Source organism: Mustela nivalis (genome assembly GCF_964662115.1).
Source record: "Mustela nivalis genome assembly, contig: HAP1_SCAFFOLD_441, whole genome shotgun sequence".
NCBI lineage: Eukaryota > Metazoa > Chordata > Mammalia > Carnivora > Mustelidae > Mustela > Mustela nivalis.
The window spans coordinates 343846-353594 of NW_028136214.1; positions in this window are offsets into that span (position 1 = coordinate 343846).

Below are 9749 nucleotides of genomic sequence, written 5' to 3' on the forward strand. Positions count from 1 at the left end.
GCAAGGACTGGAGAAATCCTCGAGGCTGAAGTCTGAGGAGGATTTCAAATTCATCAGTTGTGGATAACCCTTGGTGCTCATCATATCACGTGTCCTCCTTAATGCCTATCACCCAGTTACTCCATATCTCCCACTTCCCTTCCCACGAGCATCTTTCACTTTGTTTCCTATAGTTAAAGGTGCCTCATGGTTTGTCTCCCTTTCTGATGACTCCCATTCAGATTTCCCTTCCTTCCCTCTGATCCTCTGTACTACATCTTAATCTCAACAGTCAAGCAGTGGTAGTGTTTCAGTCATGGAGTCATGCATATTCTAAATCTGATGAGGTGGATTCCTACACTGCCTTTGTCTCTGCTAGAGCGCTAACATTTGTTATATTATTGCTCCTGTGTTCATGTTTCTCGTTCACTGAATGTCTGATAAAAGAATTAGTAAAATGTGTGACTGCAGAAAATACAATGGTCATGGATGATGAAGATTTTCTCCTTGACCAGACTGGAGTCAAGTTCCTCTGAGTCCTCTTTCTGTCCAGCCTTGACCTCAGGCTCCACCCACTGAGCCCAGTTTTAGCAAGAAAACTGCTTAGTCATTTTTCAGCAATCTCCTATCCTACTCTTGATATCTGATCAAATTCCTTATCTCTCACCCCTGGTATCTTACCACTCTTTTTTTTTTTTTAAAAGATTTATTTATTTTGACAGAGAGAGAGCCTGAGCAGGGGGAATAGCAGAGGGAGAGAGAGAACCAGACTCCCCACTGAGCAGCAAGCCCAATGCCAGGCTTGATCCTGGGATCAGATCATGACCTAAGCCAAAGCCAGAGATTTAACCAACTAAGCCACCCAGGTTCTTCAGTATCTATAACGCTTAATATCTGATCAAATCCCTTATTGCCAGGGCACCTGGTTGATGCAGCTGGTTGAACGTTTGACTCTTGGTTTCTGCTCTGGTCATGATGTCACGGTTCTGAGATTAAGCCTCACGTCAGGGTCTATGCTCAGTGAAGAGACTGATTAAAATTCTCTTTCCCTCTCCCTCTACCCCTACCCCTGCTCCCTCTCTCTAAAATGTATTAATAAGTCTTTTAAAAAATTCCTTATCCCCTGATCTCAATAGTTTATGACCCTAGCCTTCCTTCAACAATACTACTGTCTAGATGGTTTAGCCAGAATCCCTTCATCCTTACCCTTGATGTTCCATCTTAATTTTACATTCAGTGACCCCCACCATGCTCTTTAGCTGTAAATCTCCATTTGTCTGAGCTGAGCCAGATTTCTCTCCCATACTATAAAATAAAATCCAATCGTAGTAGCATCCCTTGAATAAAATCTTCCTTACTGTCTTTAATGGGTGTCACAATTTTTTTTTTTTCTTTAACAGTCAGGAGGGTGCTAATGGAGTACCATGACAAAAGGCCTAACTTCCTATAATGGACATTTCCTTGCTTTACCTGACAAATACTCTTTCTCTCTTCTAAGGAAAATTTCCAGTTCTCAGTATAACTGCCAACTGGCCCAGGGGTGGACAAGTGAGTCAGATGAGACCAAAATGAAAATTCTGTGAGACACTGGACCTTGAGGATTCAAGCCAAGGACAAAAATGTGTTGGTACTTCATTATTCTGATGGTCCATTAACTCTTAGTTTTTTGATTCCTGTGTCTATCACTGCCCCTGTCTTTTTGAAGATAATGACCATTCATCTGAGTACACGGTTCACAGAATCCCTTTGCAATGGCCCATGCGGGCCAAGGTAGTAGAGCATAATAGATCTCTGTAAGTTTTTAAAAAATGTCTTTGTCCCTGTTGCCCATGGCCATTAAAGACAAAAGGTCGGGGGTAGGGGGATATTGGAAAAGGTGAAGTTCTAGTTACTCACTGATTTTTTGATTGGTAGAGAGAAAGCAACACCTACACACAGGGCCAGTGGGTGAGTGGAGGAAACATCTTTGGCTCTAGGAGGAATGGGGGAAGGAGAAATATTAATATTCTTTGTCTTTGGAACTGCCCCTGAAGACTTCCCCACACAGGAAAATGACCTAGCGTGACTTTCCTAAACTTCGGCAAGCCCCTTCAATTTAACTGACATCTAGATCTGATACTCCCTGCTGGATAACTCTGATCATTATTTGATTGTTATTTATTTTATTTTAAAATTATTTTTAAAGAAAATTTTAATCTAAATACAATTAATTAACATATAATACTAGTTTCAGACATACAGGTTAGTGATTCATCAGTCTTTTATAACACCCAGTGCTCACTGTATCACATACCTTCCTTAATGTACATCACCCAGTTACCCCATCCACCCATCCCCCTCCCCTTCAAGAACCCTCAGTTTGTTTACTGTGATTAAGAGTCTCTTCTGAGGGGTACCTGGCTGGCTCAGTGTGTTAAAGCCTCTGCCTTCAACTCAGGTTATGATCTCAGGGTCCTGGGATTGAGCCCCACATCAGGCTCTCTGCTCCGTGGGGAGTCTGCTTCATCCTCTCTCTCTCTTCCTGCCTCTCTGCCTACTTGTGATCTCTGTTTGTCAAATAAGTAAATAAAAATCCTTTTTTTTATAAAGTCTCTTCTGGTTTGTCTCCCTCTTTGACTTCATCTTGTTTTATTTTTTTCCTTTATTCCCCCATGATTCTGTTTTTTTTTCTTAAACTCCACATATGAGTGAGATTATATGATAATTGTCTTTCTCTGACTGACTTATTTCACTTGGCATAATACCCTCTACTTTCATCCCTCTCGTTGCAAATAATTGCCATTTATTTTAACTCGACAGAGAAGGCCACTAGAAACAGAGGTGATGGCCCCAGCTCCTGACCCTCCATGCAGAACATCTGTCAACACCTGTGGACATCTTTTCCTCCCCCCATTCCTATAAATGTTGCTCAGTTGTTACATGGCATGGACAAATGCTGTTGGCTGGTGGCATGGACACACTGGACAAGCTTGGCCTTCGGTAAAACAAAGACTGGATTCAATTACTCAAACTGAAACAGGAATGCTTGGATGAACAAGCCTGCCAGGAATTCCCACTGGAGGTACTCAACCTGTGCCCCTTCCCTCTTTGGACCAAGAACCTGAACTTGAGAGATGAATGGCTTATCCAAGGTTATGGCAAGGTTACACAGAGCTGAAACTAGACACAGGTGTACATGCCTATTGATCAAGGCTGGCTGTGCAATCGAACTGCCTCAAATCTTGATTCTTTTTGCCACTTCTTATTCTCTGACCCTGTTTTTCATAGCTTAGGATGTAGGAATAATAAAAATATCAGCTAATGGGGTATCCTGACATTTTGATGTTTTAGTTCTTGTCAGACATGTACCATAATGCTTAGCACATGGATATGTGTGTGCACACACATGCACATGCTTGACACTCAAAACATTGTTCCCTGATATTAACTTTATCAGTGCACTTTGCATCCATCACCAATTGTCTGTTTTGTCACAAACTGATTAAAGCAGAACTGTCAAGTGAGGAATTTCAAAGCCAAAGCATTAAGTGCTTTGAAAAACCAGCACCTGGGAGGATTTGTCTCAGCATCTGTGATTAGAAGGCAGCAAAAAGAGACTTTGGGGACACAGTTCACCCCTTCGTGGAGCAGCCATTCAGAACTTTCTCCGAAGGGCTAATGCCTAATCTTCCAAAGACCAGCAAGAACAAGCTTATGGTCTATTAAAATCAGATTTTTAAAAGATTTTTATTTATTTATTTGAGAGAGAGAGAGAGAGAGTGAGAGAGAGAGAGCATGAGAGGGGAGAAGGTTAGAGGGAGAAGCGGACTCCCCATGAAGCTGGGAGCCTGATGCAGTCCTTGATCCTGGGACTCCAGAATCAAAATCCGATTGATTGACTCAATACAGTCAGGGAAGACATTCCTCAGGAGTCACAGAATGCTGGTTGCCATGATGGAGGAGTCTTTTACAAAGTCTGGGCTCTCACAGAAGGAGTCTGAAGCACGTGTATGGAAAGCAGAGGTCAGTTCTGGATTAGAAGCTCTTTCTGAGGGGAAATGAGTAGAAGCAGGGATAAACCAGGACTTGGGCTCTGCCTTATTCAGTTCAAGTTGCTGCAACAAATGATGACAGACCGGGTGGCTGAAACAGCAAAACATGTACTATTCCTTGCAGTTCTAGAGACTGAGAAGTCCAAAAGCAAGATCCTGGGAGATCTGATATCTAGCAAGGGACTGCTTCATTATCCATAGATGCCCATATTTCTGTTGTAGCCTTGCATGGATGACAGCTGGCAGAACAATCTCTCAGGTCTTTTCTCAGAAGTGCTTTTATCTCATTCACAAGTGTTCCAATCTCATGACCTCATCACCTCTCAAAGCCCATACCTCCTGATGGCACTCCTTGAGGGTCAGGGCTTCAACATCTGAAATGGGACAAGACACACACATTCAGTCCATTAGCAAGTGTTGTCATGAGGACAGCGTAGCTTATCAACTGGGTATCCCCAGGAATCCATGGGACTAGCAAAGCAGAATCTGGGGGCGTCACTGGTAGGAAAGCAGGAGTTCCCCAAAAGACAGTCCTCATAGCATTTTACAGAGACAGCATGACCCTTGAGAAACAATAGTTTCCGTGACCCATACACCAGCCTTTATCTCTGCCTGTCCTCCCTGCTGGATTCACAGCAAGCCTACTTCTTTCTTTTCCAGTACAAATGGATTTCCACTCTTTGAATCATGATGTATTTTTGCTCTTTTGCAGTTAGTAGGTTGTCCCTCAGGATTCTGCATGTCTGGATTTGCAATCATGGAAACTGCCAAAGGTCTAGGGACCTGCGCGGCAGAACCCGGCCTCTACCACTATTGCCCAAGGTAGGGACTCTGGTCCCTTGAGCGTCCTGTGCTGCTGTCAAAGTTCTGTGTGCATTCGCTTATTGGTTTTTTTTTAAATGTAATTGCTTATACGTGTGTTTGATCATGCTCAAGTGGCCTTGCTGTGGAAATAGTGGCCAAGCTACACCTGGAAGTCACTGAAGAAAGTTCTAAGAACTCCTGGTTGGTATGAGGCTAGAGAGAGAGAGAGAAAGAGAGAAAAGAAATCTGCCTCTCTGCATTTTGCAAGTCCCTGGGCAAAATCTGTTGGCTGTGCACTCCTCACACGGAGATTCCAGGCAGGGAGGCCCTCCTGAGCCTCATCTCCCTGAGTTCCTCCTCCAGGAGCAATCCCTAGTTTGAGACGAGGGTTAGGAAAGGAAGAGCAGCAAAGCAGGGTCCAGAAGGAAGGACTGCCACAGACCATGGAGCACCAGAGGGCCAGGCTGGTACCTTCTCACTGTTGGGGTACAAATGGGCTCAGCTCAGCAGGTACAGGGGTGCCCTTGGCCCCTCTGGTGGGCTTTGCAGTGCCCCAAACTCAGGAAGAAAAAGGGCTGGCTCAGGTGACTTATTTTTGACAGGGAAGGAGCTGACAGCAAATGAATTAAACAAGTAGGGAATGATGTTGGAAAGTTGGAGGGTTTGTCCTTTATATCTCAGCTTTCTCTTCTATCTTCCCTTGCTCTGTAGTGTGTTCTTAAAGAAGATTTTGGCCTGATATTCCTGTTCACTGATTTACTCCTGAGCTGTGTCTTTTATGCTGTTCAGCTCATCTGGTGAATTCTTTTACTGTAAAAAGTATCTTGCCCTTGCAAGGGCAAGGGCAAGACCTGAGAAATCCCAGAGATTTCAGCTTGCCATCCAGAAGGAAACCAGGCTATTTGGAATGCTGGAAAGGATTCAGAGTAGGGGAAATCGTCTTGGACATCTGAGACCACCCCCACATTCAGCGGTCCCCTGGACACAAACCCAGACCTTGATACTGATCCTGAACCATGCTCTCAACTCAGACCCCTGTGATCCTCACCACAGTGCATTCAGATCAGTGCAGCCATGCCCATAGGCACAAACTCTTAAGCCTAGATTCTGTCCTGAGAGTTCTGTCCCCGACAGCCTGGCTCCAAAGCCTCAGAGATTGGGGACAGTGAGGAACACCATAGGACTCACCCTGCCACCCTGAAAGGAACCATGCCATTTGGAACTCTAGAAAGGATTCAGAGGAACTGAAATCTGCATTCCTACCTCTGGACACCCCCATATTCAGCAGGCCCCTGGATGCAAACCTGGAGCTTGACACTCACCCTGAACAAATCCCTCGACTGCCCCCTTCCCCAGAAAGATGGACAGAGTGCTGGCAGATCGGGCCTGCCATGTGGTGGGCCCTAACCATAACCTTTGGTTTGGTTCTCAGGATTCTGACCCCAAAATCCTTGCAGTAGGTGCCCTACAATTTTGGGACACCTGGGCAATCCCAGAGGACTCAGCCTGCCGCCCAGAAGGAAACTGCCATTTGGAACTCCGGAAAGGATTCAGAGGAGCAGAAATCTGCATGCCCAGCTGAGGACACACCCACACAGAGCTGACTCCTGGACACAAAGCCAGAGCCAGACACTCACCCTCACCTACACTGTCAACTCAGACCATCTCCATGGGGTCTTCAGGTCAGTCCTGCCATGTCCCTGGTCCCTAACACTAACCCTTGGATGGGTTCTGTAATGATCTCCTTATTTCAGGTTATGTGGTGGTTCTACAGGACATTGTCCTGGTGTGGGATCAAACACACTGAAGCATCCCGTGTGAAGTGGCAAACGTGGTAAAGAAATGACGGCTGGGGAATCTGAGTGTGGAGACAGCACGTATTTGTGCTGCTATAACAAGCTGACTGCACTTTGAAATCACCACAGAGGAAATGACTCTTCCAAACATCCATGTTAGCACGACGACACGGAAGTAGAGAGAACATCAGTCTTTGGGATGGAGGCCAAGCCCTCCCAGATCCAGGTCACCCAACATGGAGAGGACACATGTTAGCAAGAGACTCGTGGGAGGATTAAATCATGGGCCCCTGTATCTCAGGTGCAGAAGAAGCAGTGGATTTGGAATTTCAGTTTTCCACAACGTTCCAGCACAAGCTGGTTAGAACTGTGCAAAAGCAGGAAGGGAAGCCCCAGTAAAGTGGACTGGGGATGCCAGGAGGGGAGGCTGGAAGTGGGCGCCTGGTGCTCAGTGCCCATTACAGACCCCACATTGCAATCCCCCACAGGAGAGACTCACCAATTTCAGGCCCCACAGGGGAAGCCGGAGATTCATCTCCTGACTTTTTGTAGGACCTTTGCAGCTCAGCTGGTGAGAATTCTCCATCACCTTGCCTTTCTCCAGGGAACTTTCCTTCAAGCACCCTTCCCAACTTCTTCCTCCTCCATGAAATAATGTTCCTCTCCTTTGTTTCTCGCACTTGCCTGTGATGGAACCGTAGCTTGCTCAGCCGAGACTGCCATTCTCTGCTCTTCCCAAATAAACCCATGCTGCTGGTCAAATAACTGGCAGATTGAGTTTAAGGCAAATCGAACTAATAAATTCAGAACTTGCAAGTAACACAATCAATATGCACAAATTAGTGGCACTCCTACGTCCTCGGAAGGAACCATCAGAAAGAGACTACGGAGAACGATCTCATTTACACCTGCATCCAAGACAGCAAGATACCCGGGAGGCTCCTGAACCAAGAAGGTGACAGACCTGTCCTCTGACAGCCCTGCAACAATGACGACAGACAGGGAGGGGGACACACGGAGATGGGGAGGCACTGTGCTCAGGGAAGAACCCACACTGGGAAAATGCTCCTCTCCCCAAAACCGTCTAAAGAGTCCTCACTCTGGCTCCTGAATTTCCAGACTTCGGCGCAAGCCTGGATTGGGTGTGGACACGGGAAGGACCCCGCAGGGCTGAGGTGAGGGGAGCACAAGCACCGAAGCAGGCGGACGCTCCCTGACTGCAGACCATCTGAGGAGCCCCAGGAACCGAATCCGCGAGCACACAAACACAGACAAGGACCGAGGAGCACCCGAGCCCAGAAAGGGGGGACCCCACAGCCCCGCGCACAGCACAGCAGGAGGCCACGTCTCCTCACACAAAACGACGGAAGTCCCAGTGTCTACACAGGGCGCCCTTCCTCTGTGGGGTCCTGAGACCACGAACCCCTTGACAGTCCACTCAGGCGGCTTCTCCTCACCTCCTCCAGCGTCTGGTCCTTAGGAGGTTGGACTGCTGCCAGTGTGGGCGCGTCCTCCACAACGGGTCCGGTCAGTTTGGCTGCAGAGCCACACCCTCCTCAGCTTGTCCTGTCAGGGTGGGAGGCGCCCCACATTCTCCAGAAGTCTCCACAGTGGGTCCTGAAGAGGCGGGGCTCTGGTCCCACCTGTGGCTGTGCAGCCTGGGCTCAGGGCGGGACCTGCGGTCTGCCGCCCTCTGCAGGCGGTGGAAGGCAGTGCAGGACTGTGGGAGCTCACCCTTCAGTGGAAGGTCCTGCTCCCTCCTGGGGTCCAGCTGATGCCATTTCATTCCAGAAATGCAAGCTGCATGTAGCCCAATCCCCCCCAACTTCCCCCAAATAGCTAAGGAACAATGAATTGGAAACAATGTGGAATTACAACAGTCCTTGACCCAAACAGTGGCACTGAACATGGCCCTGATGCAGACCCACACTCTGACCTCAACTTGGTCTCAAGCCTGGACCCTACCCTAATCCAAGACCCTAACCCTAGCCCCCAACCCAAACAATGTTCACAAGAATCAAAAGGTAGAAACTGCAAATATCTATCAATGGCAAGTGCATAAGCAAAGTGTGGTGAAGGTTTTCAATTTGGGTTCAGGTTTTAGTCAGAGTTCTAGATCAGGCTTTGGGTTTAGTGTTAGGGTGAGGATTTAGAGTGAAGGACAAGGGAACAGAGTTATATTTTAGGGCTTTCAGTTTTTGATTTAGGCTTTAAGATTCAGGGCTTATGGGATAAAGTTCAAGGTCAAATTTGGGGTTTGGCTTTATGCTGAGATTTGGGTTCAGGGTTCATGACTTGGAGGTCTGGTTTAGGGTTTGGGTTCGTGGTTCAGGGCTTGGGTCCAGGGCTCAGGTACAGGCATTGGGTTCCATTTCAGGTTTGGGATTCAGGGTTCTAGTTTGGGCTTTAAGGTCAGCTTAGGTTTCAGCGTTGTTAGGGGTTAAGGTTAGGTTTAGGGATGACACATTTTCTTCAGTTGTCATCATGGACAAAAAAATTCTATCTGAAGTTTCTAAGTCAGAAATGTATTTCATCTGGGGGCGCCTGGGTGGCTCTGCGTGTTAAACCACTGCCTTGGGCTCAGGTCATGATCTCAGGGTCCTGGGATAGAGCCCTTCATCAGGTACTCTGCTTGGGGGGGAGCCTGCTTCCCCATCTTTCTCTCTGCCTGCCTCTCTACCTACTTGTGTTCTCTGTCTGTCAAATAAATAGAATTAGTAAAAGCTATTATATGATCTTTTACAAACCATTTCCTATCTTTGCATTCTCATGTGCCAAGATAGACAGGGATTATTTAAAACCCTGAAGAGAGTGCTCTTGCATTTAAATTGCCTGTAACCTTCGTGTAATAGGTTTATGATTGATGATAGATTTAGTTAAAATATAACTACTTAAAATATTTACTCTCAGTAAACGATTTCAACCTATGCTCATTTAAGTAACTTGGTGCATAATCCCTTTTCTATTAAACCATAGTGCAAGGACCAATGCCGCTTTTCCGAGAGAACCCCAAGCTATTTTTCTAGAATGGCCGTAAGCCTATATATCAGGCGTCCTGTTTTCACTCCCTTTGTGGAGCACCTACCCTGGAGGTTATGTAATAACCAATGACCAAAAAAAGAAACAACCCAAACATTTA